The sequence below is a fragment of the Balaenoptera borealis genome (genome assembly GCF_965194805.1).
Source record: "Balaenoptera borealis genome assembly, chromosome: 13".
Lineage (NCBI taxonomy): Eukaryota > Metazoa > Chordata > Mammalia > Artiodactyla > Balaenopteridae > Balaenoptera > Balaenoptera borealis.
Window position 1 is genome coordinate 16,257,858 of NC_138870.1, and position 12,242 is coordinate 16,270,099.

The 12,242-nt window shown below is 37.4% G+C and overlaps 1 long non-coding RNA gene across 1 annotated transcript in view; it reads right to left on the reverse strand.

Moving 5' to 3' along the window:
* The window catches only part of LOC309609916, an 83,480-nt gene extending 74,103 nt beyond the window's left edge, over positions 1–9,377 (reverse strand). Inside the window, exons 1-2 of the long non-coding RNA XR_014233652.1 lie at positions 8,120–9,377; positions 1,174–1,231 (exon numbers count right to left, since the gene is read on the reverse strand). This is a non-coding gene — a long non-coding RNA (uncharacterized lncRNA). The remainder of the gene's footprint in view (positions 1–1,173; positions 1,232–8,119) is intronic.
* Between the last annotated feature and the right edge of the window lie 2,865 nt (positions 9,378–12,242).

Consider the following 12,242-nt stretch of genomic DNA (forward strand, 5'->3'; position numbering starts at 1 on the left):
ATTGTGACAAATACAAATATTTATTAGTAAGTAGGCACTAAAAATGCCATACAATCTTGGAGCTTGGTGGAAGTCCTTTAGACATTCAAACATGTATCTCACAAGCATTACAGACATGAAAATATTTTAGCAACAGAATCAGCTAATCTTCTACTTGGAGCAGACAACAGAATCTTCCATTAAGTGGTAGAGTGCTGAACTGAATGGACTGAGTGCTTTTTTAAAGAGTTTTAGGCTGACGGGCTTCCTAATTCTTATTAATATATAATATTATGATATAATATTCTTATGCAACATTTATAGAGGTATCTGCATATCATTTCTAGTCAACAAACATATCTTAAATACCGCTTACTTCGCCAACAAAAATTTATTTCTAACAGATGCAGCACAGTATAATCTTAGAGGATGTAGGCTCTGGAATCAGACCACCTGGGCTCAAATCTGGCTGTGCCACTTGCTAGCCACATAACCTTGAGCAAATTATTTAAGTTCTCTGTGCCTCTTTTCCTTCATCTATAAAATAGGGGTGCTAATTATGCCTACCTTGAAGGTCATTATGAGAATTAAATGAGTTGATGTTTACAAAGTGCTAAGATCAGTGTCTGGCAACTAATAAGGGCTATAGTAGTACTTATTAAATATATTAAATTGGCACCTTTTAGGCTAATTAATGAACTCTCTAATGATGGGTTAGGGTTGGTTAGGGTTAGGGTTAGGGTTAGGGATTTCTTGCAGCCTTAGAAGATATAGATAGTGATTCCCTCTGGAACAAAGGGCAGGTATGATTACCACTCAAGAAAAACTTTTTGGATTTCCTAAACTTGGTGTTTGATTCCTGTAATACAACATATTGCATGTGCAAGTGTCATCCAGCCTTCTTTACGTCACCCTATGGGAACTAGATTCTGGAAACTGGTAAAGAAGTATTAATACTCTAATTACTGCTACTGCTATAAGTAATAAACTATCCTTCATCTCTGACCCAAGAGTCTTGTGTCTTCTGCCAGCATCCATGCAGCTGTAGCAGGCAACTCATTAACTTACAAGTAGAGTAAAAGCTTAGCCCTTCACAGTTTTTAATGATATTAAAGATGTATTTTCAGCAAACTTAGGCCAATAAACCTGAAAACTTAGATGAAATCAACAAATGTCTTGAAAGACACAACTTACCAGACCTCTTCATGACATTGGGGAAGGCAAATTTTTCTTAGGCAGGACACGAAAAACACTACCTATAAGAGGAAAATAAATAAATTAGACTTCAACAAAATTAAAGTTTTTGCTCTTTGGAAAATATCATTGAGAAAATGAAAAGGTAAGCCACAGTCTGGGAGAAAATATTCATAATTGATATATCTTACAAAGTACTTGCACCCAGAATATATAAAGAACTCTTCCAGTTCAATATGAAGTCAAACAACTTAGTTTTTTTAATGAGCCAAATATTTAAACAGAAACTTCTAAAAACAAGATATAGAAATGGTCAAGAAGCATATAAAAAATTCTCCACATCACTAGACAGCAGGAAAATGAAAAATAAAACTATAATGAGATATCACAACATACCCACTACATGATGGCTAAAATTTAAAAGACTGGCAATACCAAGTGTTGGCAAGGATGTGAAACAACTACAACTTTTGTATGTTGTTGTTGGGAATGTGAAATAGTATACTGTAAACACTTTGAAAAGTACTTTGGCAGTTTCTTATTGAGTTAAATGTATACTTATCATATGACCAAGCATTTCCACTCCTAGATATTTCCCCAAGAGAAAAATATATGTAAACACAAATACTTCAACAAAAATTTTCATAGCAGCTATGTTCAAAATAGTCAAAAATGAGGCCATATATGACAAACCCATAGCAAACATCATTCGCAATGGTGAGAAGCTGAAAGCATTCCCTCTAAGATCAGGAACAAGGCAAGGATGCCCACTGTCACCACTTTTACTTAACATAGTTTTGGAAGTCCTAGCCATGGCAATCAGAGAAGAAAAAGAAATAAAAGAAATCCAAATTGGAAAAGAAGAAGTAAAACTGTCACTGTTTGCAGATGACATGATACTATACATAGAAAATCCTAAAGATGCTACCAGAAAACTACTAGAGCTCATCAATGAATTCAGTAGTTGCAGGATACAAAATTAATACACAGAAATCTCTTGCATTCCTATACACTAACAACGAAAGATCAGAAAGAGAAATTAAGGAAACAATCTCATTTACCATCACATCAAAAAGAATAAAATATTTAGGAATAAATCTACCTAAGGAGACATAAGACTGGTACTCTGAAAACTATAAGTCACTGATGAAAGAAATCGAAGATGACACAGATAGAAAGATATATCATGTTCTTGGACAGGAAGAATCAATATTGTCAAAATGACTATACTACCCAAAGCAATCTACAGGTTCAATGCAATCCCTATCAAATTACCAATCGCATTTTTCACACAACTAGAACAAAAAATATGTAAATTTATATGGAAACACCAAAGATCCCGAATAGCCAAAGCAATTCTGAGGAAGAAAAATGGAGCTGGAGGAATCAGACTCCCTGGCTTCAGACTATACTACAAAGCTACGGCAATCAAAACAGTATGGTACTGGCACAAAAACAGACATAAAGATCAGTGGAGCAGGATAGAAACCATAGAAATAAACCCACACACCTATGGTCAATTAATCTATAACAAAAGAAGCAAGAATATACAATGGAGAAAAGACAGTCTCTTCAATAAGTGGTGCTGGGAAAACTGGACAACTACATGTAAAAGAATTAAATTAGAACATTCTCTAACACCATACACAAAGATAAACTCAAGATTGCTTAAAGACCTAAATGTAAGACTGGATACTATAAACCTTGTAGAGGAAAATATAGGCAGAACACTCTTTGACATAAATCACAGGAATATCTTTTTTGATCCACCTCCTAGAGTAATGAAAATAAAAACAAAAATAAACAAATGGGACCTAATTAAACTTAAAAGCTTCTGCACAGCAAAGGAAAGCATAAACAAGATGAAAAGACAACCCTCAGAATGGGAGAAAACATTTGCAAACAATGCGACCAACAAGCAATTAATCTCCAAAGTATACAAACAGCTCATGCAGCTCTATGTCAAAAAAAAAAAACAACCCAATCAAAAAAATCGGCATAAGATCTAAACAAACATTCCTCCAAAGAAGACATACAGATAGCCCAAAAGCACATGAAAAGATGCTGAACATCACTAATTATCAGAGGAATGCAAATCAAAACTACAATGTGGTGTCACCTCACACTGGTCAGAATGGCCATCATCAAAAAGTCTACAAACGGGGCTTCCCTGGTGGCGCAGTGGTTGAGAATCTGCCTGCCAATGCAGGGGACACGGGTTCAAGTCCTGGTCTGGGAAGATCCCACATGCCGTGGAGCAACTAGGCCCGTGAGCCACAACTACTGAGCCTGCGCATCTGGAGCCTGTGCTCCGCAACAAGAGAGGCCGCGGTAGTGAGAGGCCTGCACACCGCGATGAAGAGTGGCCCCCGCTTGCTGCAACTAGAGAAAGCCCTTGCACAGAAACGAAGACCCAACACAGCCAAAAAAAATTAAAATAAATTAATTAATTAAAAAAAAAACAAAATAAAACAAAACTAAATTCATCATTCTAAAAAAAAAAGTCTACAAACAATAAATGCTGGAGAGGGTGTGGAGAAAAGGGAATCCTTCTACACTGCTGGTGGGAATATAAATTGGTACCAGCACTATAAGAACAGTATGGAGGTTCCTTAAAAAACTAAAAATAGAGCTACCATATGATCCAGCAATTCCACTCCTGGGCATGTATCCAGAGAAAACCATAATCCAAAAAGATACATGCACCCCAATATTCATTGCAGCACTATTTACAATAGCCAAGGCATGGAAGTAGCCTAAATCTCCATCGACAGAGGAATGGATAAAGAAGATGTGGTACATATATACAATGGAATATTGGCCATAAAAAAGAATGAAATAAGGCCATTTGCAGCAACATGGATGGACCTAGAGATTATCATACTAAGTGAAGTAAGTCAGACAGAGAAAGACAAATATCACATGGTATCACTCATATGTGGAATCTAATTTTAAAAAATGATACAAATGAACACATATACAAAACAGAAACAGACTTACAGATATCGAAAACAAACTTATGGTTACCAAAGGGGAAATGTGAAGGGGGGATAAATCAGGAGCTTGGGATGCACATACTCACACTACTATATATAAGATAGATAACCAACAAGGACCTACCATACAGCACAGGGAACTCTACTCAATATTCTATGATAACCTATATCAGAAAAGAATCTGAAAAAGAATGAATATATGTATATGTATAACTGAATCACTTTGCTGTACACCTGAAACTAATACAACATTGTAAATCAACTATACTCCAATAAAAGTCAAATTTTTAAAACTGGTCAAAAATGGAAACAAAAGCATTCAACAGGTGAATAAGTAAAGAAATTGTGGCATGTCATATAATGGAATGTTACTCATCATTAAAAGGAAAGAACTACTAATGCATACACAAAATGAATGAATCTTAAAACCATAATCCTGAGCAAAAGAAGCCAAAAACTGAAGGGAATATACTGCATGGTTCCATTTACATGCAGTTCTAGAAAAAGCAAAACTAACCAATAGTGACAGAAATCAGATCATGAGCCTGGAGATGGAGAATTGGTTTCAAAGCAGTATGAGAAAAGCATTTGAGGCTATGAAAATATTCTATATATTGTTTGGAGTGATGATTATAGGGAATATACACACACATATGCCAAAGTTCATCAAACCGTACTGTTAAAATTGGTGCATTTAATTTTATATAAATTATAGCTGAAGTGATTTTTTTTAAATCATGACCACTTTCACTAGTTATAAAAGATTCAGTGGGTTTCAACCTCACTGAAACTTTGTCTAAAAGATATGAATGATACTATCTATTGTACTGGCAAGAAAATTATATTAAATAATTCATATAGACCATTTAGCACCATGCCTGGATCAAAGTAATAATAATAATGTACCCTAAATAACTGCTGAGAAGGTTAAGAGTAGTATCGATGGTATTATCCATTAAGTTTCCCTGGGGAGGTGATTTCTGAGAAAACTATTAACAAAAAGCATGAATTATTGGGGAGAACATTCCATATAGAAAATGCCAGACAAAAGCACTGAGGTAAAATTGCCAAGATGAATATAGTAATGGGTAACCATCAGGTATATTCTTCTGGGTTAGACAGAAAATTGAGAAGGAAGTTATGGAGGAAGAGAAGGTGAGAGGTGATAAGTCCAGAGATGTAAAAACTAGACTAGGAAATAACGGGACACATTAGACCAAGTACAGAATGATATAGAGAGATTGGTGTTCAAAGTAGGCTATTCTGAAAACAAATGTAAAGTGAATAGAAATAGGGCATGACTTGAGACAAGTAGGGGTAGAAACCTATCACTTCTCCATGCAAGAGGCAACAAGGCTTAGGTTAAAAGAGAGAAAAATAAGAACGTGCAAGAAACATTGTGGAGAGATATTTTCAGAAACTGACTCTAATTAGAAGCAAAAAAGAAAAAGGAGCTGCAAATAACTTCAAAGTCTTAAATTGGAAAAATGGGTTGTTCTTTAATACTAATGCCCAAGTACACAATATGTGCAGAAGGAGAACAGAAAGGAAAACTCAGAAGAGAAAGTTAGTATTTTAAAGGGAAAATAGGAGAGAGGTTAGAGATTGTGGTAGTCCTTAGTGCTTGTGTTAGTTTGCTAAGGCTGCCGTAAGTATCAGAAACTGGGTGGCTTAGAACAACACAGAAGCATTGACTCACAGATCTGGAGTCTATGAGTCTGAGACTAAGGTGTCTGCAGGATTGGTTCCTTCTGAGGGCTGTGAGGGAGAATCTGTTCCCTGCCTCTCTCTCAGCTTCTGGTGGTTTACCAGTGATCTTTGGTGTTCCTTTCTGCTAATGCTGCATCACCTCAATCTCTGCCTTCATCTTCATATGGTGTTCTCTCTCTGTGCATGTCTGTGTCCATATTCCCCATTTTCATAAGAAAACCAGTCACACTGGGTCAGGGATCCACCCTATGACCTCACCTTAACTAATTATCTTTGCAATGACCCTATTTCCAAATAAGGTCATTTTCTGAGATATTAGGGGTTAAGACTTCAACACATGAATTTGGGGGACACATAATTCAACTCATGAAAGCACTGTTCAGCAAATATTTCTAGCCATCCCCTTCTGAGCATATGTAGAATTGTATTTCCTCACCTTCTCTGAAGTTATGTGTAGCCATATGATGTGCTTTGGCCAACAAAATGTGAATGGAAGTGACATATACCATGTCCAGATGAAGCTTTAAAGGCCAGTGCATGGTTCACCACATTCTCTCCCCTCTGCTTAGGTATATGTCAAGGTCAATCCTCCATCAGCCAATGTCACTGAGGAACTATCATATAACAAGCAGAGCTTCCCTTCTGACTTGCATTGGGAATACAGCAAGAAAAAGAAATAAGCTTTTGTTGCATTGAGTTAGTTAAATTTGGGTATTTTTTTGTTATTCCTACTAGACACCTAGCTTATCCTGACCAACACAGGGAATTCCCTGGCAGTCCAGTGGTTAGGACTTTCACTGCTGTGCTTTCACTGCCGAGGGCCTGGGTTCAGTCACTGGTTGCGGAACTAAGATCCCACAAGCTGCACAGCGTGGCCAAAAAAATTTTTTTAATAATAATAATAATAATAATTTGGAACTGAGCAATACAGAGATGACTGATCTTTTTCTCAGAAGAGTAGTGATTAAAAAAATAACTATCTATGAGTCAGCCATCACTTCACAGTTTTAAGGAAAAAAAGGCTAAAAACAGATGAGACCAAGAGCTTTGTTCCAACTCTGCACTGAACAGCAAGTTGGCAGATTGTTTCTTTGGTGGCCTCCAAAGAACCATGCCTCCTTGGGTAGAACTTTTCAACCTTGACTTTGGGATTGGCTACTTGACTGGCTTTGGCCAGTGGTCCACTAATGGGCATGATGAAAATAGAGTCTTGCACATGGAGCCCATCCTCTTGGATGCTTGCCCTCTTGACCCTCCCTCGCAGAACCCAGCAACCATGTTGTGAGAAGTCCAACCTAGCCACGTAGAAAGGCCACATGGAGGACCATCAAGACCTTGGCTGACAGCTCCAACTGAATTCCTAGTAATAATCAATTTGCCAGCATATGAGTGAGGTTTCTTGGAACTGGATCTTTCAGCCACAATTAAGCCACCAGAACTGATGTCATGTGGAGCAGAAATGAACTGGCACATCAAGTTCTGTTCAAATTGCAGAATTATAAGCAAATAATGACTGTTGTTGTTTTAAGACACTAAGCATGTGGGGTGATTATCGTAACAATCAATAAATGCTTTTTGTATGATAAGTAGTTGAAAAATTAAAAGTAAGAAATTATTCTGTGTATTAATAATTCCTTGTTCTTTAGTAAAAGAATACTTTAGCATTACAGAGCCAAGATCATGAGCTCTGAAGTGGGCCATATTTGAGTTAAAACTCTGGCTCTGCCATTTACTACCTGGACAAACACAGGCAAAAAAAACAATATGTGGGCAGAGTAGAAGTACATGCTCTCACTTCCTCTTTCGAGAACGCCGGAATCACAACTAACTGCTGAACAATCATGGACAGGAAGACACTGGAACTCACCAAAAGAGATACCCCACATCCAAAGACAAAGGAGAAGCCACAATGAGACAGTATGAGGGCCGCAATCACAATAAAATCAAATCCCATAACTGCTAGGTGGGTGACTCACAAACAGGAGAACACTTATACCACAGGAGTCCACCCACTGGAGTGAAGGTTCTGAGTCCCACGTTAGGCTTCCCAACCTGGGGGTCCAGCAACGGGAGGAGGAATTCCTAGAGAATCATTCTTTGAAGGCTAGCGGGATTTGATTGCAGGACTTCGACAGGACTGGGGGAAACAGAGACTCCACTCTTGGAGGGCACACACAAAGTAGTGTGTGCACTGGGAACCAGGGGAAGGAGCAGTGACCCCATAGGAGACTGAACCAGACCTACCTGCTAGTGTTGTAGGATCTCCTGCAGAGGCCGGGGGCAGCTGTGGCTCACCGTGAGGACAAGGACACTGGCAGCAGAAGTTCTGGGAAGTACTCCTTGGCGTGAGCCCTACCAGAGTCCGCCATTAGCTCCACCAAAGAGTCCGGCTAGGCTCCAGTGTTGGGTGGCCTCAGGCCAAACAACCAACAAGGAGGGAACCCAGCCCCACCCATCAGCAGTCAAGCAGATTAAAGTTTTACTGAGCTCTGCCCACCAGAGCAACAGTCAGCTCTACCCACCACCAGTCCCTCCCATCAGGAAACTTGCACAAGCCTCTTAGATAGCGTCATCCAGCAGAGGGCAGACAGCAGAAGCAAGAAGAATTACAGTCCTGCAGCCTGTGGAACAGAAACCACATTCACAGAAAGATAGACAAGATGAAAAGGCAGAGGGCTATGTACCAGATGAAGGAACAAGATAAAACCCCAGAAAAACAACTAAATGAAGTGGAGACAGGCAACCTTCCAGAAAAAGAATTCAGAATAATGATAGTGAAGATGATCCAGGACCTCAGAAAAAGAATGGAGGCAAAGATCAAGAAGATGCAAGACATGTTTAACAAAGATATAGAAGAATTAAAGAACACACAAACAGAGATGAACAATACAATAACTGCAATGAAAAATACACTAGAAGGAATCAATAGCAGACTAACTGAGGCAGAAGAACGGATAAGTGATCTGGAAGACAGAATGGTGGAATTCACTGCTGTGGAACAGAATAAAGAAAAAAGAAAGAAAAGATACGAAGACAGCCTAAGAGACCTCTGGGACAACATTAAATGCAACAACATTCACGTTATAGGGGTCCCAGAAGGAGAAGAGAGAAAGAAAGGACCCGAGAAAATATTTGAAGAGATTATAGTCGAAAATTTCCCTAACATGGGAAAGGAAATAGCCACCCAAGTCCAGGAAGTGCAGAGAGTCCCATACAGGATAAAACCAAGAAGAAACACACTGAGACACATAGTAATCAAATTGGCAATAATTAAAGACAAAGAAAAATTATTGAAAGCAGCAAGGGAAAAACGACAAATAACATACAAGGGAACTCCCATAAGGTTAACAGCTGATTTCTCAGCAGAAACTCTACAAGCCAGAAGGGAGTGGCATGATATACTTAAAGTGATGAAAGAGAAGAACCTACAACCAAGATTACTTTACCCAGCAAGGATCTCATTCAGATTCGATGGAGAAATCAAAAGCTTTACAGATAAGCAACAGCTAAGAGAATTCAGCACCACCAAACCAGCTCTACAACAAATGCTAAAGGAACATCTCTAACTGGAAAACACAAGAGAAGAAAAGGACCTACAAAAACAAACCCAAAACAATTAAGAAAATGGTCATAGGAACATAAATATTGATAATTACCTTAAACGTGAATGGATTAAATGCTCCAACCAAAAGACACAGGCTTGCTGAATGGATACAAAAACAAGACCCATATATAGGCTGTCTACAAGAGACCCACTTCAGACCTAGGGACACATACAGACCGAAAGTGAGGGGATGGAAAAAGATATTCCATGAAAATGGAAATCAAAAGAAAGCTGGAGTAGCAATACTCATATCAGATAAAATAGACTTTAAAATAAAGAATGTTACAAGAGACAAGGAAGGACACTACATAATGATAAAGGGATCAATCCAAGAAGATATAAGAATTATAAATATATATGCACCCAACATAGGAGCACCTCAATACATAAGGAAACTGCTAACAGCTCGAAAAGAGGAAATCGACAGTAACACAATAATAGTGGGGGACTTTAACACCTCACTTACACCAATAGACAGATCATCCAAATAGAAAATTAATAAGGAAACACAAGCTTTAAATGACACAATAGACCAGATAGATGTAATTGATATTTATAGGACATTCCATCCAAAAACAGCAGATTACATTTTCTTCTCAAGTGTGCACGGAACATTCTCCAGGATAGATCATATCTTGGGTCACAAATCAAGCCTCAGTAAATTTAAGAAAATTGAAATCATATCAAGCATCTTTTCTGACCACAATGCTATGAGATTAGAAATGAATTACAAGGGAATAACCATAAAAAACACAAACACATGGAGGCTAAACAATACGTTACTAAATAACCAAGAGATCACTGAAGAAATCAAAGAGGAAATCAAAAAATACCTAGAAACAAATGACAATGAAAACACGATGATCCAAAACCTATGGGATGCAGCAAAAGCAGTTCTAAGAGGGAAGTTTATAGCTGTACAATCCTACCTCAAGAAACAAGAAAAATCTCAAATAAACAATCTAATGTTACACTTAAAGGAACTACAGAAAGAAGAACAAACGAAACCCAAAGTTAGCAGAAGGAAAGAAATCATCAAAATCAGAGCAGAAATAAATGAAATAGAAACAAAGAAAACAAGACCAAAGATCAATAAAACTAAAACTGGTTCTTTGAGAAGATAAACAAAATTGATAAACCATTAGCCAGACTCATCAAGAAAAAGAGGGAGAGGACTCAAATCAATAAAGTTAGAAATGAAAAAGGAGAAGTTACAACAGACACCACAGAAATAGAAAGCATCCTAAGAGACTACTACAAGAAACTCTATGCCAATAAAATGGACAACCTGGAAGAAATGGACAAATTCTTAGAAAGGTATAACCTTCCAAGACTGAACCAGGAAGAAATAGAAAATATGAACAGACCAATCACAAGTAATGAAATTGAAACTGTGATTAAAAATCTTCCAACAAACAAAAGTCCAGGACCAGATGGCTTCACAGGTGAATTCTATCAAACATTTAGAGAAGAGCTAACACCCATCTTGCTCAAACTCTTCCAAAAAATTGCAGAGGAAGGAAAACTCTCAAAACTCATTCTATGAGGCCACCATCACCCTGATACCAAAACCAGACAAAGATACTACAAAGACAAAGATAAAACCAGACAAAGATACTACAAAAAAAACCAGACAAAGGTACTACAAAAAAAGAAAATTACAGACCAATATCACAGATGAATATAGATGCAAAAATCCTCAACAAAATACTAGAAACAGAATCCAACAACACATTAAAAGGATCATACACCATGATCAAGTGGGATTTATCCCAGGAATGCAAGGATTCTTCAATATATGCAAATCAATCAATGTGATACACCATATTAACAAACTGAAGAAGAAAAACCATATGATCATCTCAATAGATGCAGAAAAAGCTTTTGACAAAATTCAACACCCATTTATGATAAAAACTCTCCAGAAAGTGGGCAGAGAGGGAGCCTACCTCAACATAATAAAGGCCATAAATGACAAACCCACAGCAAACATCATTCTCAACAGTGAAAAACTGAAAGCATTTCCTCTAAGATTAGGAACAAGTCAAGGTTGTCCACTCTCACCACTATTATTCAACATAGTTTTGGAAGTCCTAGCCATGGCAATCAGAGAAGAAAAAGAAATAAAAGGAATACATATTGGAAAAGAAGAAGTAAAACTGTCACTGTTTGCAGATGACATGATACTATACATAGAGAATCCTAAAGATGCCACCAGAAAACTACTAGAGCTAATCAATGAATTTGGTAAAGTTTCAGGATACAAAATTAATGCACAGAAATCTCTTGCATTCCTATATGCTAATGATGAAAAATCTGAAAGAGAAATTAAGGAAACAGTCCCATTTACCGTGGCAACAAAAAGAATATAATACCTAGGAATAATCCTACCTAGGGAGACAAAAGACCTGTATGCAGAAAACTATAAGACATTGATGAAAGAAATTAAAGATAACACAAACAGATGGAGAGATATACCATGTTCTTGGATTGGAAGAATCAATATAGTGAAAATGACTATAGTACCCAAAGCAATCTACATATTCAATGCAATCCATGTCAAATTACCAATGGCATTTTTTACAGAACTAAAACAAACAATCTTAAAATTTGTATGGAGACACAAAAGACCCCAAATAGCCAAAGCAGTCTTGAGGGAAAAAAGCAGAGCTGGAGGAATCAGACTCCCTGACTTCAGAATATACTACAAAGCTACAGTAATCAAGACAATTTGGTACTGGCACAAAAACAGAAATATA